General features: G+C 50.7%; 1 protein-coding gene across 1 annotated transcript in view; it reads left to right on the top strand.

Moving 5' to 3' along the window:
• Positions 1-750: 750 nt before the first annotated feature.
• Positions 751-14,082, top strand: part of LZTS1 (leucine zipper tumor suppressor 1) — a 67,152-nt gene continuing 53,820 nt past the window's right edge. The window contains exon 1 of the mRNA XM_061425829.1: positions 751-1,016. The gene's annotated coding sequence lies outside the window, so the exon portion shown is untranslated. The remainder of the gene's footprint in view (positions 1,017-14,082) is intronic.

The following is a 14,082-nucleotide window of genomic DNA, read 5'->3' as shown; positions in this document are numbered from 1 at the left end:
CTGGGCAGGGTCATGCCTGGTTTTAATGAATTAGATTCCACGCATCTTCAGGACCCCAGCCTCATCCAACCCTTGGAAACCCAATAAACTGGCCCTTTGTCCAACCAAATCTTGTAAACTTGGGTCCTCTCCTACCTCAAATGCTAGAAGTTGGAAGTGGGTGGTGGAGAAAATGATAGTGTTAGAAAGGTACTGGGTAAGATTACTAGCTATAAACAGTCCTCAACTTTCACCTGAAACTTTTCGGAGTGGGAGTGCCAGTGGTCTAGGCTCCAACCTGCAATCCTGGCGAGCCAATGCCTCTTACCAGGCTGCTGGTGCCTTCTTTGAACCTAGAAATCCAGGGGACTGAAGTGGGGAGATGGTGCTGGGGAAAATGAAACATTGTAAGAAGAAGGCTGTGAAAAGAAGGGGGAAATAAGAAAAAGACAAAAAAGGAATGGGGGAAGAAAAAGAGGGGGGAGAAAAAGATCGAGCAGACGGGGCTACCCGGAGGGATCTGCTGAAAGTGAGATCGAAGAGTTGGGGGAGTCGGGACCCCGCGCGGTAGGCGGATGCAGGCGAGCGGGAGGTGGAGGGCAACCCCAGCTGTCAGTTGGGAACAAAGGCCGCCGAGCCGCTGGGAAGAGCCGCCGGCAGCCCTAGCCAACGAGCGGCGCCGGCGCCGGCCCCGCCCCGCCCCGCCCCGCCCCGCCCCGGCCAATGAGCGGCCCCAACCCCGCCCCGGTCCGCCCGCCCCGCCCTGCCCTCCCGCCTGCCCGAGGCTCCCGGACCCGCGCTGGGGCCGGCGCTCAGGGAGCCAGCGAGCGGGCAGGCGGCCGGGCGGCGCCGGGCGGGAGGCGAGGTAGAAAGTTTCTCTGCTCGCCTCATCTAGCGAGCCGGAGCCGAGAGCAATCTCGGGACCCGCCCGGCCAGCGCGAGAAGAGAGACGGGAGCACATCGCCAAACACACTGGAAAAGAAAAGAAAAGAAAAGAAAAAAACCTGAAGTCAGCCCCAGGAGCAGGGACAGATAAGGTGAGGTGGACAGGGGTCTCGCTCAGTTCCCAAGGAGGGAGCCGGGCTCCCGGGAAACTGCGCTCCCCGCGGCGTGCCAGCGCGTCAGTGGGTCTTTGTCTGTCTGTGCCGGCGTCTGTCCAGGTGTCTTTGTCTCCGCATGTAACTGTCAGGGTCTCCCCTCTGCCCGGGCTCGTGCGGCGAGTCTGGTCCCCGCCTGGAAGAAAGGAGGGTGCGCCCGTCCTTCCGGCTTTGTCTCCTACAGACCGGGTTTATCTACTCCCCGTCCCGAGTCTGATCTACGAGGGCAGAGTTGTTGGGTGACACTGAAGTCCAGAAATGAGGAAGCGGGAGATGTGCAGGCAGGGTCTGACAGCCGCGGCCGGGCCACTGAACTTTGCTGTCTGGAACTTTGGAGACGGGCTGTGTGTGTCTGCACTGGTGGCGGGGACACGGGTGCAGCTGGAGGTTTAGAATGTTCCACTGAAGGAATAGGTCACAGGGGCTGAGATCGATAGAGAAGGTGGGTGATGAACCTGGGTATTTAAGTGGCCCCCTGCCTGCTTGGGGCTACCCAGGTGGCGCTGGTGGTAAAGAACCTCCCTGCCAATGCAGGTTAGAGGTAAGAGACACCGGTTCGGTCCCTGGCTTAGGAAGATCCTCTGGAGGAAGGCATGGCAACCCACTCCAGTATCCTTGCCTGGAGAATCCTATGGACAGAGGAGCCTGGAGGACTACAGTCCACAAGGTCTCACAGAGTCGGACACGAGTGAAGCAAATTAGCACTGCCTGGACTCATTCAGCCAAAGCAACACACACACACAGTCTCCCACCTACACACATATCACATTCATTTCTTTCCCTCACCCACCACAGGCAGCCAGCCCCTCACTCTCTCCCCACTCCCCTACACACACACACTCACCCTTCCACACGCTTAACTCCAGCCTTTAGAGCACAGAACTCAGCAGCAACAGGCACCAACCACTACAGGCTTTCCGGTTGATGCTCCACGTGGAAAGGACTAAACTGGGAGGACCTGAGCGGTCTGCTTGCTCACGATTGTGTCGTGCCTAGGAAAGTGCTCCTGATTCGTTGATTTCGGGGCCCTAATTTCCCAGGAATGAGCAGTACTTAGGGCGCTGAGCATCTAAAGTGTCTGGGTCCTTGCTCTGGCCTTCCAGCCACATCCTCTCGCTGCCATCAGCTGCTCTGTTCTGGTCTTGGGTACTGGCAAACTAGTAAGGAGTTACCTCGTCCTGGAAAGCCCTTGGCAGGAGCTGTGCCAGGTAAGGATCTCCTGAAGCCACATGGTGGGAGCTGAAATGCCCTGCTTGAGAGATAAGCTGTCTGCTTGGCACTTCTTCCTGTGTCCTGAAAAAGAGCCTGTGTGTAGGGGCAAGGGAGCGTTTGTAAACTGAGCTTCCTCTGAGTTAAAAAAAAAAATTTTCCCTGGGCATGTTGGGGGAAATATAGGTGCTGAAAGTCTGTGGGTATATGTACGCACGTGAAGATGTGTAGCAGAGACAGTGATTACAGGCAGGAAGGGTGTTTATGTTCAGGGATGGAGGAGAGAGGAATCTATGGTTGAAGTCTGTGGACAGAGGCATACACGCTAATCAGGTGTGGCGTTTACACCTTGTATTTATCCAGAGCCTTTCTTCTTGAGGTGTTTTCTGTGCATCATAGACGTTATCTCATTTGTTATCTCCCTTACCCTTGAGACATAACTACCAGGTGAGCATGGAGCATCGCTGACTCTCTGTGTTCTGACAGTGAAAAAAGTGAGGCCACAGAGCGGCAGGACTTTCCTGAGGTCCACAGTTCATGGGAGCAAAGTCAGGCATAACAAATAGGAGTCCAAGCAGAAGGGATCAGGGCTGGGTGGATGTGAGCCGGGGACACTCATCTGTTGGTGATGAGAAGAAACTCAGGTTGGAAAAGAAGGGTGTCTCTTTGAAGGTTCCAGCATGTGAGCAAGAGGGAGGATGGGACATTTGAGATGGTGGGGTTTTTGAATGTTGATGGCAGCCTCTGTGCTTCACAAGGTAGAACCTGTTTTAATAGTTCGGCTTCTGCTCCTGTCTGTCTATAGGAAGAGCCCCTTGTCTGCCCATGTGTCCCTGTGGATATGTGTCAGGATAGTTGCCGTTGAAGGGGGGCGGCTAGGTAGTGTGGCTTGGGGAGAGCCAGTGCATTGGGACCATGTGAGGGGAAAATTTGCTGAGCTATTTCGAGAAACCATGCATCTGCCTATATGGCCACAGAGATAGATGGGCTCTAGCTATGGAAAAATGGCTTTTTGATCCCCAAAACATAGATATACTCCTTTGCACTTTTTCAACATTCATTTTAAAAATATTCATTCGGTGTCTACAAAAGGCAAGGCCCTGGGCCTGAAAGTGAGTCTACAAGGATGAATAAACCTGTGATGGCAAGCCAGTGGTTACACAGCTTACAGACTAGTGTAGTGGGAAATATTTAGCAACATTTAATACCCTTCACTAAGTACCCTGTGTGCCCAGTACTTTTGGCTCATTATCTCCTTTAATTCTCAGCACAGCCCCACAGGGTATGTATGATTATTAGAGGAGGCGACGTCAATCCCATTGCTAGGATAGGAAATGGAGAAGCAAGGGTCTCAGCTCAGCTTAGCGCTGACCCTGGCTCTTTGCACATTCTTCTGTTACTTTTGAACATGTTTCTTCTGTGCAAAATATTCTTGCCCTCTTCCTCTACCTCCACCCAGCTAGCCCCCGTTTGTACTTCAGGTTTTAACCATACAGGAGCAACTCCTCCAACAATTTGTCCCTTCTCTCTTTAAGTCTGGGTCACCTGCCTTCCCGTCATTCCTTGCTCTCCTGGCATTTACCCACAGGCTCCTGAAGAGCCTCCAAAGTTCCTACAGGCAGAGATTGTGTCATCAATTCCCAGTTCAGAGTAGTGTTTGGCTTCTAGGAGGAAGTCCTTAGGAAATGCGTGTTTAATAAAATAACTGGACATAAAAGAGGTATCAGAGACTTGGTGGGAGCACTTTTCCCAGCATCAGGTTTCTGCTGAAGGACACTTGACTGGCATGACCTCTGATTTTCCTGTCTGTATTACTGGGCCAGCTGTTTCAGGGCTTCTGTCTAACTGGAGCTCCTCCATCCTGATTCCTGCCTCCAGTAGTTTGGGAGCCTAAAGAAAACCCAGCCTCCACCCACCCTGCCAGCCTACGCACTATATCTCCAGGTCCTTCGACCGAGAAGTATAATTATACAAGTAGGAGGTGATAGGTGTGATCTAGATTTGAGGTTTCAAAATCCTGCAGTTGGAACCCCCAGGGGGCAGTGGTTCCAGGGCAGTGATGAGGTGTTTCTGGGGTCTGGCCAACAAACCTGGGAAATCTTTCCAACTGCCTGGGACATCTTTAGACGATTTACATGGTGGGTCACTGATCTGGCTTTTGAATAGATTTTTGTGCTGCTGCAGTTTAAAAAACACTGTTCTGGAATGGACACTCTCACAGTTCTGCTGGGAGTATGAGTTGCTCCCATGCTTGGGGAGGTCATCAGGCTGTGATTTGCCCAAGGTCACACGGTTCAGAGTCCGGTGACTCCTTTCCCATGCTCTTTGCACCACCCCGTTATTCCTCATGTCAGTATTTCACATGCTTTCTCAGGGATCCTTGATGATTTTCATTTTCCTTTCAAAGATCATCACCCAAGTTTGAAAATCTCATGTGTCGCGTTCTTTCATTCTTGTGCTCAGTCATGTCTGCCTATTTTATGACCCCATGGATTATAACCCACCAGGCTCCTCTGTCCATGGAATTTTCCAGGCAAGAATACTGTAATAGATTGCCATTTTCTTTTCCAGGGGATCTTCCCAACTCAGGAATCAAACTCGCATCTCCTGTATTACCAGGCAGATTGTTTACCACTGTGCCAACAGGGAAGCCCAGTTTATCCCTCATCTCCCTGGCACCTTATATGGAGGTGCATGCGTCCTAAGTTGCTTCATTATTAAAAGTCTTATCCATGCAAGGTGCCAAGGTGATGGGGGATAAACAAAATGACTAAATAATGGTCTTGCTAAATAAAACTTGTGATGAGGATTGAGGAGGAGCCAGCCCCCATGAGTCAGTGACAAGTACGTTGAAAACTAGATCGGGACAACTTTGAATATGGCAGCTGTTCCCCAGGAGGGAGGTAAGCTAGAAGACTCTAGGGTGGAGGTGGCTGTGAATGAGACCTTGAAGTTGAACCTAAGGAAGGAATTTATACCTTTCCTATAGAGAGGAAGCATAGCAGCAACAAGGTCATAGCTCCCAGATGCAAGTTCACAGTCCAGGAGATGAGTCTCTCTCTCCAAGGGGAGCCCCTGGAGGGAGCCTGTTACCTCCTTTTAACTGGCTTGACCAGCCATGCAGACCAGACAAAACTGGGCAATGCCGGGTGGGAGGTAACTCTGCTCTTTACAACTGCCTCCAGCAGAGTGAGTGTATAGCTTAGCCACGGATGGGCTCTTCCAGGGGTGCGGAAAAGTCGGCCTGCTGACTGTCATCCAGAGTCAGGTGGGGTGAGTTGGGCTTCTAGCTGCTGCTGCTTTGCATAGTTGCCTGTGTACCTGCAATCTTCATCCTACTTCTCTTTCTTACTTCCTGCCAGATGATAGGCTCCCACCAGACAGCCTGACCATCCCTGGGTTTCCTATTGTAATGATTTTAATAGCACTTTTTAACTTCAAAAGGATTATTATTATTATTTACAACTCTGAGATTTCTTCTGCAATTTGACAGATGAGAAAATTAGATGAGAAGTAAAGGAGTTTTACCCAAGACTTTAAGTGGAATGCTCAGGGTTGAACTGCTCTATCTTGACTCCCAATCCGAGCAGTAACCACGCAGCCGAATTAAGTAAATAGATTTAGGTTCAGTGAATTGTTGTCAAGTGTTTAACGTACGGAAAGAAGAAAGATTTTTAAAATTATAAGAACTTGTTTACTTCCATATTTATTATAATTCAAGCTTGTTGAAAGTCTTAGACTTTTCTCCCCTTTTTCTGTTCGCCCCCTTCTTATCCCCAAGCACTTGTTATGCATATAGCTTAAGCTCAATAAACAAGAAACAAGTATCTGGCATAATGGCATCTCTACTTGAGATGCACTTTAAGGAATGAAATGTATTTTATGTCGGTTCTTTCTCTTTATAGCTAGTCAACTCATAAGGTTTAGTACATGCCATGTTGAAATTATGCAGATTTTGTCTTCACAGAGTCTGAATTAATGACGTTTCATTGGAATACCGAGTTTTCATCTATAATCTAATTCAGTGTTCCCACCTTATCCATATGCAACAAAGTCCTAAACTAAAATGGGATTAGCGGTCTCTTCGTTGGTAGTGTGAGCAGCGTGTGGAAACCAGACTTCAGGGGTGGTCACATACGGAGGCTGCCTCCCAGATGACAGAATTGGATGGAGGGTTGGTGGCAAGAGAGTGCAGTGGGGCTCCAAGTAGGGGAGGCAAGGGAGTCGGGGGGGGGGGGGGGGGGGCGGGGCAGGGAATGGGGAGAGGGTGAAAGAGACAGAGGAGAGAGTGAGTGTGTGTGTTTATGTGCGGGTGCATACGTACCCTAACAGCTAAAACTAATTGTCCTAATCAGTCCAGCAGAGAGGTGATTTTTCTTCATAAGTGACAGGCCAAATTGGTGTCTGAACAGATGTGATGTGGGTTTCGTCCAGCGTCTGGAACAAAGGCAGGAAAGAGCCGCCCTCCCCAGATCACCCACAGATTTGCTTCCATGTCAGCTAATCACTGTGGAAGAAGAGAACTGCCTTTAAGATGACTGTGGGCAGACATGTGCACACATGCACGCGCGCGCGCACACGCACACAGACACACACACATCCCATGCATTCTCATCATCTCTTCATCTCAGGTAAGCTCTCCTCTGATACCCACCACACTTGCAGTCATATCCCATAATACCAGTCCTCAAGACTCCCAGCTGGCCTGCCCTGCAAGCCCCACACCAGTGTCCACCTGGGTTGGCCTCTCTCTGGGGCATGGTCCACAGCATGCTGGGGGCAGCCCCCTCCCCCAAAACCACAGGACCTCTGTTTCTTCCATGCCCAGAGCAGTCTTTCCAGTTCCCATCAGCCCCTCAGGGCTGTAGATCCTCTGAGGCCCCAGCATCCATTAGAAGAAGGACCTAACTAGTGAAACTGCCAGCCCCAGGGGTGTACAGGAACGTGGACCCCTCAAAGACGTCCAAAATAGAGCTGAGATCGGGGGTGGGCATGACTCTGAAAATGAATTGGCATTTCAGGACAAGTCCTGCCCCTCACATGACCTAACCTCCCTGCACAGGCTGCCAGGCAGCTGAGGCAGTCCCTGCCCTAGGCACCTGGGCAGGGCTGTGCACCTGGCTCACTGGTCTGTTGGCTTTGGGGGCATCTTCACTCTCCTTGCTGTTTGCAAAGCTATTTGCTGCTAAATCACCCTCCTCCTGGCACCCCGGACTGCTAAATTGGTCTCAACTTGCTGTACTTCCACCCACCACCTTAGTCATTATTCGCTGGCAGCATTCAGAGAGTGGGTGGAAAGCAGCCGAACATTATATTCCTGCTGAAGAGAGAGAGAATTGAGCATAGGCATGCAAGGAAAGGGGAGAGGGAAGGAGGTAAGAGAAAGCAAGGGAGGCAGGAGAACAAAGCTCAGGCTTGCCAGCACCTGTCCCTGTGACCCCAGCCACCCTGGGTGGTGGGGCAATGGGCCATAGGTGAGTGGGTGCTGGACTATTAGGAGACCCAGGCCTTCCAGGGTAAGAGGGGTATGCTCACTACTGGGGCTGCCCTGCCCAGTCTGGTCCTTTATTTCTCCCTTGAACATCTGTTCCCATGAATTAAAATGTAACTTATATATCCTTCCTCCCTGCCTAGTTGATAAACTTTTAAAATTTTATTTTTAGCAATATTGCAAGGGTGGGATCTTAGTTCCCCACTCAGGGATTGAACCCAGACCCTCAGCAGTGAAAGCCTGGAGTCCTAACCACTGAACTGCCCAGGAATTCTCAGAGATAAACTTCTTGAAAAGGAAAGTGTGTCATGCCCCCTGTGCCTAGCACCAGGCCCTGGACATACTCGGGGCTGAGCCCCACATAGTCGAGATTGAGGGTAGTGAGGGCTATGGTGGTCCTTCCTAGCCAGCCATTTCAGGTCTCCCTCCCTGGTGGCTCAGACAGTAAAGAATCCACCTGCAATTCAGGAGATCCAGATTTGATCCCTAGGTGGAGAAGATCCCCTGGAGAAGGGAATGACTACCGACTCAGGTATTCTTACCTGAAGAATTCCATGGACAGAGGAGTATGGGGGGCTACTGAGAGACTAACACTTCCTTACCTGCTGCCCTAGGACCATAGGGTCTGGGATCTCAGGCACATGAGAAGAGGAGGAATCCCAAGGGAGCTTTCAGGGCTTGGTCTCCTATCTGGGTGAGGAAGTTTCAGGGAGGGAAAGGGTTAATACCACAAAAGAACAGAAGAGCGAAGGAAGCAGAAAGCTGGAGGCCCTCTGCCCTGGCATGGAAGGCCCCGTGATCTCCAGCCAGGGGTCAAGACTGTCATGGAGAGAGGCCACCCAGTGCCTGGGCAGTGCACTGGAGCTGGTGGGAGGCGGACAGCAGAGTCAGTTCTCGTCAAACAGCAGAGACAGCATCAGGCAGAACAGAGTGACCTTGACAGGAGGCTCTCTGAGTCACTGATAACATTTGTTTGGTCTCTTGGGAGAGGTTGGAAGAACTCAGTGCCAACCCCAGCTGGCTTAAAACCTGGTGGGCCCATGACCCGGCCTCCTTTCCCTCCCACCCTTTTCTCAAGAAAGATAATGGGAAAACCCTGTGAACAGAAGCCTCTGCACAGCTAGGGAGGTAGGGACACCAGGGAACCATGCTGAGAATATCAAAGGGCATAAGTCTGGGTGAAGGAGCCCTGAACCTGCCCTTGACCTTCCACCAATCGCTCAGAGACAGCGCCTGGAGGATGCCTGGGCCACATCTGCCTCAGCACCTTAGCAGTCAAGAGGTCAGGGCAGCACAGGTTCAGAAGGACAGTTAGGCAACCAGGGTACCTCTTGACCCATGGTAACCTTCAGCTAATTCAGCCTCAGCTCCTGTCTGCTCCCCTGCCTGCCCAGCATCTCAGCAGCAAGCCTGCCTGCCCTGGAGGAGGGAGGGAGGGATTAGACTGTGCTCATATCTCAGGGAGACAACCTCCCCCTCCTTGCTGATCAAATTCCCCCAGCCCCTACGCCTTGTCGGCGCCGGCAGGCAAACCGCACTGCAGGCAGGTGGGGAAAACAAGAGCCAGTGGGCAGAGTCCCCAGCCCTCCACCTGCACAGAGAAGGGAGGGCCCCAGCCTAGGGACCCAGGAAGGCACCCCAGCTGCCGGCGCCCCTCCCCTCAGAGGGCCTGCAGCTGCCCTGCTCAAAGGCTCCGGGCCAGCTGCAGTCAGGCAAGGACAGGGTGCTTGGCTTTTCCCGAGCCGATGTCTCATCTACAAGGATAACCAGGAGTGCAGGGCTGTCAGTGTCCCCAGGCCTCCTAGCCTTGCCTCAGCCATCTGCTGACTTAGAACCTTCTCTAGATGATAGACTCACTTCTAGGTAGAGCTGTCACAGGACCATCAAGGCCAGCATTCCAAGATTTATTAGGAAATTAAAGAGCCTTCTTTGAAGAAGTGCAACCTACTCTGCATAAAACACAAAGTCTCTGGGTGGAAAGGACCCTTAAATATCTTTTTTTTTTTTTTTACCACACCACAGGGCTTACAGGGATCTTAGTTCCCTGACCAGGGATCAAACCTGTGCCCTTGGCAGTGAAAGCACAGAGTTCTAACCAATGGACCGCTAGGGAATCTCCTTAAATCCCAATCTATCTGCAACAAAACCTTCCTCAAGTCTTTTTTCTACTTACCCCTAAGAGCTGCTGTATCAGAATCCAGGAACACAATTCATTCTCTTTTAGTTTCATTCTTTTAAAGTCACAGAATGCTAGGTTCGTGTCAAATACTCTGCTGAATCCTGGAGCATCCTGTATTGGGACAGGAGACAGACACATTTTACAAAACCACAGTACAAAGCCCAGCTGGTCTAAAATCATCTTGGAAGATTTGAGAAGGACCCTGTGGGTTGGGTGTGATTCAAAGAGATGGGGGAGTGGGTGGCACAGATAGGGACCCGAAATGGCAGGGAGACAAAAGCAAGTTGAGTTAGATCAAGAATGGTCTTGTGTGCCTGGCTCAGAGTTCGGCAGGCAGCGTGGAGCCACTGAAGTCCTAGGGAGAAGAGTGACATTGAACAGACCTTGGTTTTGAGAAGTTCATCTAGCAACGGAGTGTAGGATGGATTTGAGGTAGAGAGGCTTCTTTCTAGAAATAACATTTATTAGAATGCTTTTCTAGTCTCCTCCCATGTCCCAGTTGATGGAACACATTCCCAGAGATCCCACGCAGTCTGGAAACATAGTGTGGCCGAGGCTTCAAGGAAAGAGGAGTTCCTAGTCCAGGTTCAAAGGTCAGAGGTCAGTGTGCAGGGTCTAGGCCTTATTTATGACAGAAGATACAGGCAACACCTCATAGCTTTGGACCTGGAAGAAATCAAGGAGGATGAGGGAGTGGGTGGGGGAGGGGGAGGGATCTTTTGGCTGTGATGGGTCTTCATTGCTACATGAGGGCTTTCTCTCGTTGCACGAGTAGGGACTGCTCTTCTTTGCAGTGTGCGAACTTCTCATTGCAGTGGCTTCTCTTCTTTCAGTGCACAGGCTCTGTGCATAGGCTTCAGTAGTTGCGACCCTTAGGCTTGGTTGCTCCGCAGTATGTGGTATCTTCCCAGACCAGGAATCGAACCGGTGTCCCTTGCATTGCAAGATGAATTCTTAACCATAGGACCACCAGGGAAGCCCAGGGCTTTTTGTTGTTGTTGTTTTTTAATGGATGGAGACAGAGACTTAGGCAGGAAAGGGACTTACTTGCTCAGGGTCCCACAGCTAGTTTGTGTAGAACCAGGACTGGTGCTCCCACTTCAGACTCCTTTCATTCACCCACTGCTAATTGTAGACAAGGACTGGGGGCTAGTAGGATGCATCAGGTCCTCCAACCTGGGGCGTCAGGAAGGTTTGCCCAAGGGCACGTCTGAGAGCTTATCAGTAGTGGGATGCTCTCAGTCTTTGAGGCTTTCTCCTTGTATGCCAGAGACAGCTGATACCCACAGTCTCCATTTTTCTCTCTTGTCTTGTTTCTCTGAGTGCTTCAGCTGCTTTATTTCCTTCTCTTCCTCTGATGGTTCCTTTGTCTTAAAAGTTCTGAGGGGCTCCTGGCTAACATGAGAGTAAGGTTTACGAGGCCATTGGCTGTAGTTACCAGTTGCCGTCTTTCAAAAATGAGAAATGAGGTCTCTGCCTCTGTCTCACATGTGCTCAGTTTAAATGAGAAGATTTGTTGTTGCTATTCAGTTGCTAAGTCGTGTCTGACTCTGCAACCCATGGACTGCAGCACGCCAGGCTCCTCTGTCCTTTACTATCTCCCAGAGTTTCCTCAGATTCATGTGCATTGAGTTGGTGATGCCATCCAACCATCTCATTCTCTGTTGCCTCCTTCTCCTTTTGCCTTCAGTCTTTCCCAGCATCAGGGTCTTTTCCAATGAGTCAGCTCTTCGAATTAGGTGTCCAAAGGATTGGAGCTCAGTTTCAGCTTGGGACATTTAAATGGGAAGATTGCAGGTGCCACCAGTCACTGTAGCCACCCAGCATGTTTGATGCCACATCAGGAGAGACTCCTGGACAGGAGGCAGGTGTGCATTCCAGGGCCTGGAGAGGCCGGTCTCATCAATCAGGGACCTCCTTCAGTTTCAGAAGGACAGGATGCCAGGGGTCCCCTGCCCTTATCTCTGAAGCTCTTGGAACACCATTCCCCATCTTCCTCTGGAAGGTTCCTCAAGCAAGATATCTACCCAAGAGCTAGCTACCTCTTACCTGCTAAAACCTGGCTAGCCAAGGGAGGGGCAAGGCTGTGGCAGTGTCCTGTGACGTCTCCAGTGAGGTGTCACCGGGACACAGATTCTTTCTCCCAAAACACTCCAGCCTATGCCACCTGCTCTTAGGCTCCCAAAGCAGTTCTTTCTCACCTGGATGGCAACCTTCAGCTCTAGTAGAGAGAGTAGGTAAATCCTAATAGAGGTAAAGCATAGATTTTTTTCATGCTTGCCAGTACTATGGATGAGTCTGGGAGGGGACAGCAGAAAGAATGTATATTTGGGAATCAGACCAGCGTTCACATCTCACCTCTGCTACATAAGAGTTGTGTGTGATATTGGGCAAGTCACTTAGCCTCTCTGAGCCTCAGTTGTCTCATCTGTAAGATTTTTTGTGTCCCACATAGAATTTTTATGAAAATTACAAGAGTGAGTATAAGTCAAAGCATGTGAAACATAGTAGGAGCTCAATTTATGTCAGTCTCATCCCCTTTCCATCAGCTCCAACGGCAGAAACCCAGCAGGAGGCTGAGTTGTCCATGCAGAAGCGTCGTGAACCGTTGGCCCAGGTACATGGCCAAGGGGTCAGGCAATGATGCCTATGACAGCTTCCCTCTTGTCTGCTCACTCTGGTGAAAGGGGGTAATTGTAACCGAAAACAGATGGGAGGGAATCCCTACCACCTCTGTCACTCTGGATCTCCACCGCCGTTGTCAAATTGACTACATTAAAATTGACTTATAAAATTATGTAGAACAGATGAACAGGACATCTTTGACTGCTCCGACATCAAGGCTCAGCACTGAAAGTAAATCTCTTGTTCACATTGTGCTAAATCGCTTTAATAGTGTCTGGCTCTTGGAGACCCCATGGACTATAGCCCTCAGGCACCTCTGTCCATGGAATTTCCCAAGCAAGAATACTGGAGTGAGTTGCCATGCCCTTCTCCAGGGGATCTTCCCCACCCAGGGATCAAACCCGGTTCTTCTGCATTGCAAGCAGATTCTTCTCCTTGTGAGCCACCAGGTAAGCCCTGATGCTCACATTGGCGTGTACCAAATGTGTGTGCAGAGGAGGATGAGCGGCGAGGGGGGTACTCAGAAACCTTGGGATTTTCTGCTGCCTCAGGAAGACCCCACAAAGCCATCTTGTGCACGTGTGTGGGGCAGAGTTTAGGAGAGGAAGATTTCTCCCCAGGGTGAATGGCTGGAGAGAAGCAGTTTAGGTTGCATCCCTTTCTTTCTCCTGCCTCTGGCTTCAAAGGCAATGTTTTTACGATCTGGATGTTTTCTGGATTAGATAGCACGTATGGTCAGGAAAGGGGGAAGAAAGAAAAACAAATAAAATGAAACTTCTGTCTCTGCACTCTGTCCGTGGGAGATGCACAGCTGCAAGACGGTCCAGGTCTGGCAGAGACTCCCATAAGAGGATGCAAAAGGCTGAGGGGGTTGAATTCCACATTGGAGAATCTGAGGGACATTTATTGAAATGGCAACCCACTCCAGTGTTCTTGCCTGGAGAATCCCGGGGACGGCGGAAGCTGGTGGGCTGCTGTCTCTGGGGTCCCACGGAGTCGGACACGACTGAAGTGACTTAGCAGCAGCAGCAGCAGCAGTGGCACTTAGGTCTTCCCAGGTGGCTCAGAGGTTAAAGAAACTGCCTGCCAGTGCAGGAAATGCAGTTTCAATCCCTGGGTCGAGAAGATCCCCTGGAGAAGGGCATGGCAACCCACTTCAATATTCTTACCTGGAGAATTCATGGATAGAGAAGCCTGGTGGGCTACAGTCCATGCAGTTGCAAAGAGTCGGACATGACTAAAGTGACTGAACATGCACGCACGCAAATGGCACTTAAGATGGGAGCAGGCAGCCTGGGGGGACCCAGGAAAAATGGCTCCTTTTTGGGACAGAGTCAGTTTCAGGATCCCATACCTGAGTCCTCTCTAGTGAAACAAGCAAACTGGTGTTTCATGCTCCTTCCAGGAGAGCTCAATATTGCCTTCTTTATCCTCCTCCTCTGTGGTTGTGTGTGTGTGTTTGTGTGTAAATATTCATTTTTTTAGCTGCATTAGGTCTTAGT

This window comes from Bos javanicus, chromosome 8, assembly GCF_032452875.1.
Source record: "Bos javanicus breed banteng chromosome 8, ARS-OSU_banteng_1.0, whole genome shotgun sequence".
NCBI lineage: Eukaryota > Metazoa > Chordata > Mammalia > Artiodactyla > Bovidae > Bos > Bos javanicus.
The sequence above is the reverse complement of the archived record's forward strand: the minus strand, read 5'-3'. Positions and strand labels throughout refer to the sequence as shown.